At 45.5% G+C, this 13,033-nt stretch overlaps 1 protein-coding gene across 1 annotated transcript in view; it reads left to right on the top strand.

Annotated features, from left to right (window-relative positions):
* Positions 1-12,656, top strand: part of TSNARE1 (t-SNARE domain containing 1) — a 565,000-nt gene extending 552,344 nt beyond the window's left edge. The window contains exon 11 of the mRNA XM_067558348.1: positions 12,266-12,656. The gene's annotated coding sequence lies outside the window, so the exon portion shown is untranslated. The remainder of the gene's footprint in view (positions 1-12,265) is intronic.
* Positions 12,657-13,033: the final 377 nt, after the last annotated feature.

Genomic DNA, 13,033 nt, shown 5'->3' with positions numbered 1-13,033 from the left:
GATCAGATTTTTTTAAAAGGAAGATATGTCCGGATGTACTCCATCATGTCATATTTTGTTAACTCTGACCTATGCCATGTGTCTGGAACCACAAAGACCAGTCTCTGACCAGCACCTCTGTGAGTCAGACCTTTATTACAGTGATGCTGTGCCAGTCTTAATATCCATGCTGTTGGCTTACAGAAGTTTTCTGAAAGTTTATTAATCCACTAGGTGTCTTGTCCTTGAGCATTTTATCATCAGTGACTCAAAGAGAAGCAAACCACCTACTGAGTCATCAGCAATACCTCCTGCAGCACCGAGTTCTCCTCTGAGATTTTCAATCCAAATAATGTCACAGCCCAACCCTGCTTAGCAAGTGACGTCTAAAGAGCTCACAGCGCAAAGGGGTGCAACTGCAAGGAAAGCAGCCTTCTAAAGCGCTCATCCTGGCCCAGAGCTGGCAGTGTTATAGCCTGATCCAACTCCCACTGAAATCAATGGTAAGACTCTGATTGACTTCAGTGGGAGCTGGGTTGTATCCCTAATCAAAGGAAAACTCCCCATCTATTGACTTGACCCACAAATCTCTAGGATTCTAAACTGAGGAGGCTCATGCTGAGTATTTTGGGAGGCACTAGAAATTTCTCCTCTTTACACAGCGGAAACGCGAGACCGCACCCACTCTGAGCCGAATACAAATGGTTAAAAATAGTGCATCTTGCTAATAGCTGTTGCACTTTGCATTTTTCTTTCCTTCATTCTCTTTCCCCTTTCCTTTTTCTTCCCGGTAAATAGCATCCACCCATCTGTTAAAAATAAAAAGGTCTCCCTCAGCTACCATCTATTAAAGTGCCATATGGCTGAGGTATAGCCTGAGGTGGGAAGTACCACAGAGTGTATCTCGGAGTGTACAGCAATTTGTGCATTTGAGATTTAATTAAGTAAGTGCTTTTTAAGCAGTGTTTCAGCCTTACCTTAAATGTCTGCCACCCATGGGGAAGGGGAAAGAGGAGGGAATTTTGGTCTAAATTATGCCATGGCATGAACCATCAGCATTTCCATCCTCCTCATAATAGTCCCGCATCTTCTTCATCTTGATACTTGGGCACCACAGAGTTTACTGACTACTCGTAGCCGACCTCTCCCAGCTTGGTCCAGGCAACGTTCCTCCTTCAGGACTAAGCACTGCTGCTGCTGATGCTGTTTTTAGTTTGAGTACCTGGCACCATCTGTTCCAGGGCAGAAGGAGTTGTTTCTTGCAGCATGCTCATGCGGTATTCCCCAAAAGCTTTGTTGGGGGAAATGAACACATTCAGATTTCACACATGCATTAGACATTGCATGTTGCTCTGCAGAAAGCTATCACCACCAAACAAAGAGGAAGCCAGATATGGAGGTGGGGACAAAGATCACCAGATCACAGTCCAGTGTCCAGGGAACAGGTGTCTACACTGCAAAAACCACCAGCTCTGCTGGCACTGAGTAGCTCCCTTTAAAGTAGCCTCTTCCCAGACCGAGGACTGATCAGATGTGGAGACTTAATTACGTTCTCATTCAGGGAGGTGAGGTGTCCCCTCTGGCAGAATTTCTCCTTGAGCACCCCTGTACTGTGTGCTGTACACTGTGCTACGGGGTGTGTGCCTACCTGGCACAATTGAACTCAAAGTTAGGAAGCTATGAATTTATCTCCTTTGGTTCTCAGGCTCTCCAGTAAGGAGGGCAACTCCAGCAGCAGATCTTGAGAGTCATGGGTCAGTGCTTTCCGTGCTTAACACTTAGCATCCTTATTCTTATGAAAAAAGGTGACAGACCCAAGTGATTGGGTGAGTTAGTGACTTGCTAAGAGCTTGCATGCTAGGCCACCGCCCAGAAGAGAACATTGACTAGGGAGCGGGAGTACAGCTACCTATGGCATCCCTGACTCTGGCCATCCTAGCAGTTGCTGGCTGTAGGTCCAGAGCAGGAGTCTGGAAAGTTTTGGGGAGGAAACTGACAATAAATATTATTTTCCAGTGCCATTGTTATTTTCTTAGAGTTAGAGAATTTTCTGCCTAAAGAGAGGGCAGCACCTTGTAGCTGGTGAACGGGAGTAAATGTAGGATTAATATTTTACTTGAATCCATAATGAATAATGAAAGGTGTTATGGAATCAGTCTGACAAAAGTCGAGGGCAGTGCTAAAATGCCTTGCTGTTCGTTGTCTAGGGAAATCCTAATGCTGCTTTGCGTAGAAGACCAAGCAGAAACCACAACAACAATCATGTGCTTTTCAAACAGTATCCACAATCATGAGATTAGACACAATGGCAATTGTAGTATTCCTGTACCATAACAATTGGCTCAAGGGTCGGTCTTATGAAGAAGCGCTGTCAGGTATGCAGGAGGCCCTATCTCTGTTCCTAAAATTAGGTCTCCAACTCAGTATCAAGAAATCCACATTGACCTCTTTACAGAAAATTCAGTTCCTGTGTCTTGGCAGGGGGTGAGACGAGATGATCCTTGCGGTTCCTTTTAACCTTATGATTCTATGGTTCTATGATGGAGTTTTAGGTCTTTTCCATCCCACTGTTGATTCATAATCGTTCCATGCAATGCTTTGTCCAGTTCAGTTTTCCAACTTCTGTCTTAGCTATTTCCAAGGCACCAATCACTGTGGTATCAAAAAGACATTTAAAAAGTTATAAGCAATGGGGCTTCCACCACTTCCCTTGAGACACTCTTCCATTGTTTAATAGACATCACCCTTAGGAAAGATTGCTTCCTATCTAATAGTAATGTACCTGAGTGCAGTTTCATACCTTTCTTCTCCTACACCTCTTGGAGCCCCTAAATAATTCCTTTTCCTCCTTCCCTCTTTGTTTTGCCACCTTCAAATACCAGAAGGTAATAATTAAAACAATGAATAAACAAAATTGTCACTGTACATATGCATAAATGGAGCTAATGGCACTATGCAGAATATACAATAATAATCAGCCTTTCAGTAGCTGTTAATATTTATTAGTTTTTTCCCTCTCAAAAGAAAAGACAAGATACCACCCAAGCCCCTCCGGCTCCCTTTAGTGTATTGATAGACACAATGTTAGTGAACAGAAATTAATCTGGCAGGAGGCAGTCCATTACCCTGGGAATTATAGCGAGGCTGATTTAAGGACTGGATTTGCTCCATGGTAGAGAAGGCAATGAAAATGACTTTGCTATGTATACAGAACATCACACAGAAAATGTGCCTGAGGGGCTTACCAACACAGTACCTGGAGAATTTTAAACAGGAACTATTCGACTGCTATCGATAACATGTAACATGAGACGTCCTTTCTCAACACTTCTCCTCCTTTCATTTGAAATACCCCTGACTAAGAAGATAGAACTAGGGGTAATGAGATGATACTGATCAAGGAGACTAGAAGACACTAGAGAGAGGACATGGTGGAGTTCCGCGCCATTATGTCTATCCACCACTGATGTGTGCCCCCCGCCATGTTGCCTTGGGGAAAATTTGCGGAGAGGAGCAGGCCAGAGACTCCAGCCATTGGGGCAGAAGCAGCAGGGACCTCTGGACATTCCAGTCAGAACTGTACAATGTCCTCTGAATTCCTCGGCCCTGTGCCGGTTGGCTGTTTGCTCCAACCTCCCCACTCCCTCACAGCCTCCTTACCTCAGCTTCCCTCCACACTTGTCCCTCTTCCTCCCCCACCCTTTCCTCGTCATCCTACTTCCCTTCGCTTTTCCTTCCATTTAGCTGATCATCTCCAAATTGAACCCCCAACACACCAAAAAATCATGCAACTAACAGCCCATTTGCCGCTATCATATTGTTCACTCTGCTTCTATGCTTTCCCTCTCTCGGTCTGTCTTGTTTATTCGGACTGTAAACTCTTCGGGGCAGGGGCTGTCTGCTGTGTTTTTACAGCACCTAGCACACAGGGTCCCTGGCCCTAGGCACTCCAATAAAACAAATAATTCATTGTTCTCATAATGATAAATACGCGCCCTACAAGCATGGCACAACTAAGAGCTGCGCAGTAGTCACATCGGGTCTAGCCCTAACAATCAGTCACCTCCCTCTCTCCCTTGCACTGAACCGAGTTATCATTTTGCACACTTTAACCCAGGTCTTCTCAGATAGGCCTCTTCTCTGCCCTCCCCTTGCTGCTTATTCACCGCATGCTCTTGGAAGTCAACGAACAGCCAATCAGTGGAACCAGAAGCATACTTCCACTCAGTGGAGTGCAGCAAGACTAGTGTTTTCCCTTACTGGTGCACACCATGCAAGGACGTGTACAGTTAAGCCCAGGATATATACTCAAGGGATAGAGAATTATTAGAGGCGGGAAGGGTGCAGAGCAGAATCATAGATTCTATGTCCAAAAGGGACCACTGAGATCATCTACTCTGACTTCATGCTTAGCCCGGGTCATAGAACGTCCCCAAAACAATTCCTGTTTGCACTACAGCGTATCTTTTAGCAAAACATCCTGCTTGATTTAAAAACTGATCTAGTCCATTCCATTTGCTTCTTTGCTGTTAAGATTTAAATGGTCTATTCCAGCTTCCGTGTGAACAATGCTGTCCTTTTTTCACCTAGGAGGATAAATGTTGCTTGTAGCTAAACCAGGTGCTGAGGCAAAGATCTAGTACTGCCCTGTAGCTATTGGTAGATCTGCTGCCAGTTGGAAATGATATACTGGATGGATGTTAAATATAATTTGTACACCAGCCAGACTATAGCTACATTCCCTACTGCGTAAGCAGTCACATGCCAGAAATTGCCTCTCTGCCAATTTGATCTGAATAAGCAACTTGTGCTACTGATAGCTAACCCACATTGAAGGTTGAATGCAAGACGTTCTACATGTTTCCACTGGAACATAAGATGGGTTATAGCAAACTGATGATTCATCAAGTCCGGTACCAAGCAGTGGCGGTACCTGGTGTCCAGGTTCTCTTATAGCACTCATCACCATGTTCTCCTGAGTGCCTCCCAAACTAATGCAGTATACACACAAAGCTGTAATTCGCTCTCTCTCTTCCCTCCGGAAAGAAGAGAGTGCCAAATGTTAGTCTGCCAGCCACATTGTCCCCAGGAAAAGTGGATAGTGGCTGAATAGATCTTAGAGGAGGGGTGTCAAACATCCGGCCCGTGGGCCGGATACGGCCACCAACCTTTTTCGTCCGTCCCTGGAGGCAGCGTGCGCTGCCATGACATCTCGTGGCGTCGTACTCACTGGCGGCGTCGCGCGCTGCTGCCAGAGGGTACAACGCCGCGAGATCTCGTGCCAGCGCGGGACGCTGCCAGAGGGTACAACGCCGTGAGATGTCACGCCCTGCCACAAGATCTGTGTGCTCTAGCGGCAGCGCATGGAGCACTATGTGCACGAGACACAGCGCTCCAAAAGGCGGGAGAGGGACAGTGTGGTCTCAGGGCATCGCGTAGAACTATAATTCTTAATCATTGATCGATTCTTTTAATGGTAAAATAGTAGTAGTTGTAGAAGTGAATTTACTGCAGTTTTTACATCGCTGATATCTAGCAAATAAAATATAATACTACATACAAATGGTTGTGCCTAGTATTTCGATTTATGGCATGTATGGCCCACTTGAAGTACATTTAATTCAAATCTGGCCCACCATAGCAAATGAGTTTGACACCCCTGCCTTAGAGGATCTTGCCTGATTGCCTTAAAGAAACTATGACCTGCACGCTCACTCCTAAAGCTTCTGAGAGTACAAAAGAGAAGGGAGTGTTGTTAGCTCTGAGTATGGGAGAAAGAAGATGAGATTTATACCTCTTGTCTAACACTTTCTGAGCTCACGCTGATTTGTGGAACCGGGTGAAAAGTTCCTAAATGCAGGCCTGTACGGCGCTGCAGAACTGGTGACTTGTGCATGGGCATGAAAGGATTAAAGAACAAACCAAACTGATGGAGTGCACAAGAATGCTTCAGAGCACAGACTGGGCATGAGGGCAGCGGGGAAAGTAAGTCTTGCAAATGCTGGTATCTGTGTCTTTTCAGATAAATCCTTAAAATGGCCTTTTTGCAATGAAAGGATGACTAAAAAGTCTCTATGGGAACACAACCTCTGTTGATCTCCACAAGCTGCTTTCTTCTGAAAGCTGCCTCAGCTGCAAAGAGATGAACAAAGACACTGAAGCCCTTGTCATCACGAGAGTCACTTTCATGGCAGCCAACAACAGCAGGAAACCTCCTCCTCCTCCTCTGAAGCTTCGGCAGATTCCAGAAAAAAATGCATGTCACGCTCTCCCCTTATTTGTCTTGCTTAACAGAGCTAGGTTTGCTGATTATTAAGCTAACTGCTTCGCTCCCCCAAGGCAAACCAACTCATCTGTTAAAAATAAATAGGTAAATACAAAAATGAGTCTGCATCGTGTAGCTACGCAGAACTAATGCAGCTGAAAGTGCGAAGAGAGCACATTGATGGGGAGAGCCATGCAATTTTCGTGGCTATTCAGTGCCATCTGTTTCACGTCACTTAGATTAGATCATGCGCTGCCTGCGCTTTTAACCTTTTTTCAAGGCAACAGGGTGAAGTCAGAGCTCTTCTGCCCCTTGTAATCTCTGCCTGAATCCTCCCCTCCCCATGCCTTTGAAGACGGTGGCCCTGGAGAAGTTTGCCCACATACTGGAAGCCCCAAAAACCATCCCAGAGGAGAGTGATTTTCTTTGTGAAAGAAGATGATGGTCCTGGACTCTGGGGTTGAATGGAAGCCATCTGGACTTACGCATCAGTTTATGATCTGGAACGTTTCTACTGGGCGTGATGTCACTGCTACTGAGACAGAGAAGGAGAATTCCTTTGCCTCCTTCATCCCAGTGGTTTAGGTTTTAGAGGGATTCTTAATGGCTGAGCTTGTCTGGATCAGTGTTTTTTTTTGCCAGCTTGCACAAGTTTTCTTCTTTCCTACCGTTTCTGGTGAAAGTTGTCCAAAAGCATAGTGGTCTGTGTCGGCAGTGTAGGAGTACATAAAGCCTTGCTCTGGAGTAGCATGTGAGCGCTGTATAGGGTGGTGGAGAGTAAAAGTCAAGGTGGGCTGTTCAGGCTTTCAGACCAAAGGTAGTGTGATGATCTAGAGGAGGGTGTGAGGACAAGGAGCTGGGGGGAGTGAAGCTTTTTAGGTCAGATTCATTGGTAGTGTAAATCCGCAGTTTCAGTGAAGACAGTGGGGCTATGCTAGTTCACACTAGTTGAAGGTATAACCCATTAGCTCCTGGTGCTGGCGGCTCTGTGGGTGTCCAGTTCGAGGCTGCTCACAGGGCTGGATTACCTGCCAGAGCTTCAGTTTCACTTCTAACACAAACTCGAAAGAGTGTGTTCAGAGCATATGCCAACTGTCTGAATCAAACAGAAAACGGTGGGAAAAGCAATTGTGTCCAGGGTTGGCCATTAGCCGTCGCTCCATGCAAAAACACCCAGTGTCGCTCCAGAGCGAGGAGGCAGAGAAAAATGACAAGAGACAGACTCGTCAGGGAAACAGTGTCCTGACATTATGAAACTAGATGTGTATTTGGGTAGCTAAGTGACCAAAACAAAACCGTCATTGCCCTCTAATACTATATCGCTCTGCTAGGGGAAGTGATTGTGGAAGGGGGAAAAAGACTGGGGTCAACTTACCCAGAAGCAAAAGATGTTTTGGCATTGAAAATATACCCCTAGATTCTGAAACGTCACTGATTATTTAGTCAGAGCCAAGCATCCAGTGTAAGAGTCAGAAAGCTGCACTGCACATTTCCACTTGCACGGCTAAGTTGCCCATAATGGCCCATGGAACTTTTAGCGTTGGTGGCTTCCTGCTGCCACCAGTCCTAGACACCAGCATTTCTGTGTCTCACTTCACTTGGTTTCAGGGTTTCACTTCAGTTCACCTCAGACAAATACTTCCTGAGAAGCTCTGGGCCTCTCCTATCTCTTTGTGATGGGAATCTCTCAGGGAATTGAAATCTCTCACATAATAAATGTTCTCTTTGATTTAGCTAATGACAGACAGAAAGGCTGGGCTTGTGACTAAGGCTCTGGAGAAGGGCTCATGAGATGAGGATTTAAATCCCATCTCTGCTACAGACTCCCTGTGTCATCCTGGACAAGTCCCTTAATACATCTGTACCTCAGTTCCCCAGCTGTAAAAAATGGGGGTAATCTCATTGTCTTTTTCCCAGCCTTTGCCTGCCTTGGCTGTTGTGATTGTAAGCTCAGTGGAGTAGGGGTCTCTCTTACAATGTGTATATATAATGTCCAGAACCATGTGCACCCTGTCTTGGTAGTAAAGATACTGTGTTATGGTAAGCCATTTCCTTCCTGAAACAACTGTGGGAGCGATCCAGTCTCATACTCCACCCGGAAATGGGAGTGGCCATATGAAGTCCACTTTGCCGTTGCCAATTCATTTTAGCTGGAGGTGCTCGGATGCTTTGGTGATGGACAACAACAAAAAGCCTCGTAAGCGAGAGAGAATATTGATTTTATCTTATCTTTGGGTTTTTTTACTGCCACCCATCCCCATAGTAGCTGAACATCTGCCACACAAAATCAATAGCACTAGCAAAGACTCAGGGGCTAATTGTTCAAGCAGGGAATGGGGAATCAGGACTTCCAGCTTCTCTGCCCAGCTCTGTTACTGACTTACTCCCTATCTAAGGTGGGTTCTCCTAATCTCTTGATGCCCATCTGCAAAATGGCCGGGATCAAGAGTGATCCGCAATGTACCAATGAGGAGGTCGGATATCATGTACCATGGCTAGGCAGGGAGGGGTGTTTTATGATAATACTTATTGCTATAATTATATGCTAGATGTAGCGCTCTCAGTATCCAGCATGGGAAGGAAAAATGGGAGGGAGCTACGGCAGAGCAGGGAACAGAGCGGAGCAGGAGGTAGAAAACAAGCGAGCTCCTTTAGTGATGTAGCCCAGATCTGAGCAGAGCACAGGGCAGAGAGGCGATGCAGCACTTCTGTGAAATTGCGGCACAAGGTCTGAGCAGGAGAGTATAGCACTGGGGGAGGGAAGGGTGAGGAACAAATGAGAGGCCTGCACCAATGCTGGAGTGATAACCCCACTGAGTAGCTGCGGTACACAGGGAGGAGATAGGGAGACGAGGAATGTTGCAATGTGGACTTGAGGCTGCCATTATCAGGCAATTGAAAATTTTCACAAGTGTGGATTGAAGCCACTTACTTCTCCCAGCAGAGTTTCAGCATGGAAGAGGAAGAGGGTGATGTGCTCTGACAGGCCTGGCCTGATGGAATGGTCCACAGGGAGCTGCTCCAGCCCGTATATATTAGAGCAGCCCTGTGGCTGCTCTAACATGCACCTGGGGCAAAGTTGTGGCACCAGCCTGCAGTTTAGTTTGATTTCAGAGAAGTGCCTGTGCCTGCCCCCTGCTGGGATAAATGCCGGTGCTCGGCTCCTGCTCCTGCTTTTAGCCGGGTTTGTTCTGCACACTCAACTATGAATGAATAATGTATTAGTCACAGGAAGAAAATGTCCAAGGCAGACGAAACTTCCCCCATCTGGCGTTCTTTTTTGCCCACTGTAGTCTCTGTATCTGCCCCCCCCCTTCTTCAGCATGAGCATGCACAGCTATTTATCCAGATGACAATACACTCATTTGACTTTTGCAAACTTACAAGGCCATTAAGGCTCATTTCCCTGCCGGCAGTTAACCTTGGTGAACCACAGCCTATGCATTCAGACCAACTGCTCTCCATTATTAATACTAATGGGTGAGGGGAGATGTCCCTTAGAATTTAGGGGGGTTGGAGCAGCAGGAATGATTATCTCAAAGGAAAGAAAAAACTAATTAGAAGCAGGCTGCTGTTCGCTGAACTCACTGAGTAGGAAAACAACAAATGGCAGCTAGACGCCTGAGTTGATGAGGGAGTATGAGGCTGATCCAAACATCAAAGTCAGTGGAAAGACCCCCTTTGACTTCAGTGGGTCAAGCCCCATAGAAAGCCTTGGGCCCCGTCTTACAAGCCGTTACTCATGCGAGTAGTGCCACGCAAAAGATGGAGAGCGAACGAACAAGAATGAATGTCAGAGGTAGCGGGAGTGAGGGACAAAAGAGGAAGAGCGTGGACCGGCTCTTCGGCTCCTAGGTTCTAAATATTTATTGCCGTGCCCTTATATTAGCCTCCTTGGAAGCTTTTATTGCTTAGCACGTCAAGTCCAACTGACCTATGTTGGCATAGCTCTAATGCCTTCAGTGGCCGTTTAACCCAGTGGCGGCCCTGCCCTGTCTTTATTAAGTTAGCTCTTCTGGGCAGGGGCTGCCTTTTTATCTGTCTGTGCAGCACAGTGGGGTCCACAAGTGGGACTCCTGGGCATTACCACACTACAAATACATACCCATCATCACAGGCATGCCATCAAAACTTTAGGATTTGGAGGGATTAAAAACCTTTTCTGCTAGGCCTTAAAAGGGACTCACTCACGTTGTCCTCAGTTAACCCCCAAATGAATGTTACATCATGCTGACCCCATGACCCAAACTCTCCTTCAGTTGGTTTGTGGCCACAGCATCAAAGGGTCTGTCTCCAGCTATAAACACAAGCCAGGTTTGCTTCCCAGCCCACAGATCAGCTATTCCTGATTTAAATAGGTTTTGTAATGTAGATATTTTTTCTGCCTGCAAATCAAGATACATAATCCCCACTAGTTGCACACCCATGCCAAAAACGACAGCTCCTGTTGGTACTGGAGTGTGTTTACATGTCAAGCATATGGTGCCCCTCATCCCAGTCCAAACAGAAAGCTTGGATTCCAGATCCTCAGAGGGGAAAGCCAATCCAAGATCCACGGGATTTGATTAGGCTGAGCTCTCTCTCATGCACACACAGAAAATGTTATGAATGCTGGCAGCTTGTCTGTAAAAGGCATCTACTACAGGGATGGCTTGATTGGACCAGAGTAACTGCAGTGACTTCGTACAGTGAGAAGAACAATGCTGAGGAACACGATCAGCTGTGCATCTCTTTTTGGACACCAATTTTCATTCCTAATGTGGTCAGTTACCGTATTGATACTTGGCACATACAGAAACAGCCATCTCCTTCTCAGGGCTTGTTTTGTCCTTTCAGTCTTCTATTAAATCCATGTATGGCCTTTACTGACAGAAGGGCAACGCAGCGTACAGGGAGAGGGAAGAGAAGGACGTATTCAGAGTGCTAGGCCGGTTTACATGATTCCTACACTTCGGCCTCTCCCCCTAGCCTCTCATCAGTCCTGTGGAGCTCTGGCCAATGGTTTTGTGATGCTATAAGTACAATTCATCACTGAAGATGAAGATGTTAGTGTTTCCTTTCAGCAGTTTATGTTATTTACATGTGTTCATGGCAGGACCTCTGTCTTACTCTATGCCCCTATTGCACCTTGCAATGGGACCCTGATCTTAGTTGGGGCCCCATGGTACTATTCTAACACAAATAATTGCTACTGAAATAATGGATGATATAATAAATTACTATTAATAATACTCACGTGGCTTTGTATTTTGTGGGGTTTTAAGGTTTGATCATTCTAATGTATTTGGGTATCTTGTTGGTTTACAGTAACGTAAGCGTTTGCTTTTAGGACATCTTCTGAAGGATTTCAGGTATGGGCACCAATACATTGTTGGATTACAAAATAATTAATTATAAGATACCTTTCCTCTCTCCCTCTGGCCCCAGACTGGACCAGAGTATCCACCTCATCATGAATGCACTGATAATATCAGGGCCAGGACAGTTGATTTACTCTGATGATAGTTACAAATTGTCAGCTGCCGTTTGTGGGGAGGTGATCGCTGGCAAAATTCACGCTGGGTTTTTTTACGTGGCCATATAGCAACAAGGCCAAGATATCCAGATATAGTCTCACTTGTGATCTAACCCAGGGCTTGAACTATGTGTCCCACTCGTGAGTTGCCAGGGCACCACTCCATGATTTTTTTTTAAAGGCCAGCCTTACTGGTGCTTGGCTCCTCTGGTAATTCAAATAGCACCAGAACACAAACCTCTGCCCAAACTTGGCTGGTCCCTCTTCCTCTCCACCCCCCCACCCCCCCACTTCTGCTGCCTGCAGGAGAGATTTTCTGCTCTCTCCTGTATGCCTAGACTCGATTCAGCCAGACATACTTTCATTGGATTGTGTGTCTGCCTTACTACTGATTATGTATTTATTAGGGACTGTCTCGACTTGCCATCCTTCCAGGGGCTGGCACTTTATATCCACAACTTGCCGAGAAACCCATGAATACTTACCAGTTATTCTTATCTTTGCAGAGCACCTGATCAGACCATGAAGTGGAGTGGATTCTGAAGGTACTTCACATTCAGGCCATATATCAATTTCTGCTTTACTGAATATGTTATATTAAAACTGCTGTAACCAATAAACACTGTAATTGTATGAAAGAAAAGCTAGGTTTTGTAACCTTTTTTAGTAACCATGAATATTTTTTCCTTTACTTCCTGCGCTGAAGACACACACTGAATTTGATCTTGTGTTATGGATTTTACTTGTCCTGTGTATCTGGGGAATGTTATTTCATTGCTACTGAAGTTCGGTGTTTAGTGTGCTGAGTACGTGTACCTGTTAATTCAGCTTTATAGTTTCATTCTTTCAACATGTTCCTGGTCGCTAATTTTGTTCATTTAAAGCCATGAAAATCAATGTGTTTTGTTTGTTTCGTTTTTTATAGGGTTTTAAAGTAATCGAGTACAGGCAGAGGTAATTCATGTACAGAAAACTGCTGCTTTACAAATTGCTCTTCTGGGCAAAAACATGAATACATTATAGGATTACACATGTCATGAGCCGACAGATCAGTTGGACATTTAGTTGATTTCGGGTTTGTCTGTTTGAAAGAGAACTATTTTAAGGTGCCATTGAGTTCCTGCCTGCCGAGTCCACATGGGGCAGTTAGAGCACACCACTTTGGTGCGCTGTGCAGCTCACACTCGTGTAACATAGATTTGCTGCTCTGTATACACAAAACAACAAAGCCGTGTTTATTTATTTTGGACACACAGCAGTGGAAGATCAGGGCA

Source organism: Emydura macquarii, unplaced genomic scaffold (assembly GCF_026122565.2).
Source record: "Emydura macquarii macquarii isolate MOO-44397 ecotype Brisbane River unplaced genomic scaffold, CSIRO-AGI_Emac_v2 contig_1947, whole genome shotgun sequence".
Taxonomy (NCBI): Eukaryota; Metazoa; Chordata; order Testudines; family Chelidae; genus Emydura; species Emydura macquarii.
Note: the sequence above shows the minus strand (reverse complement) of the source record. Positions and strands in the feature narration are given on the sequence as shown.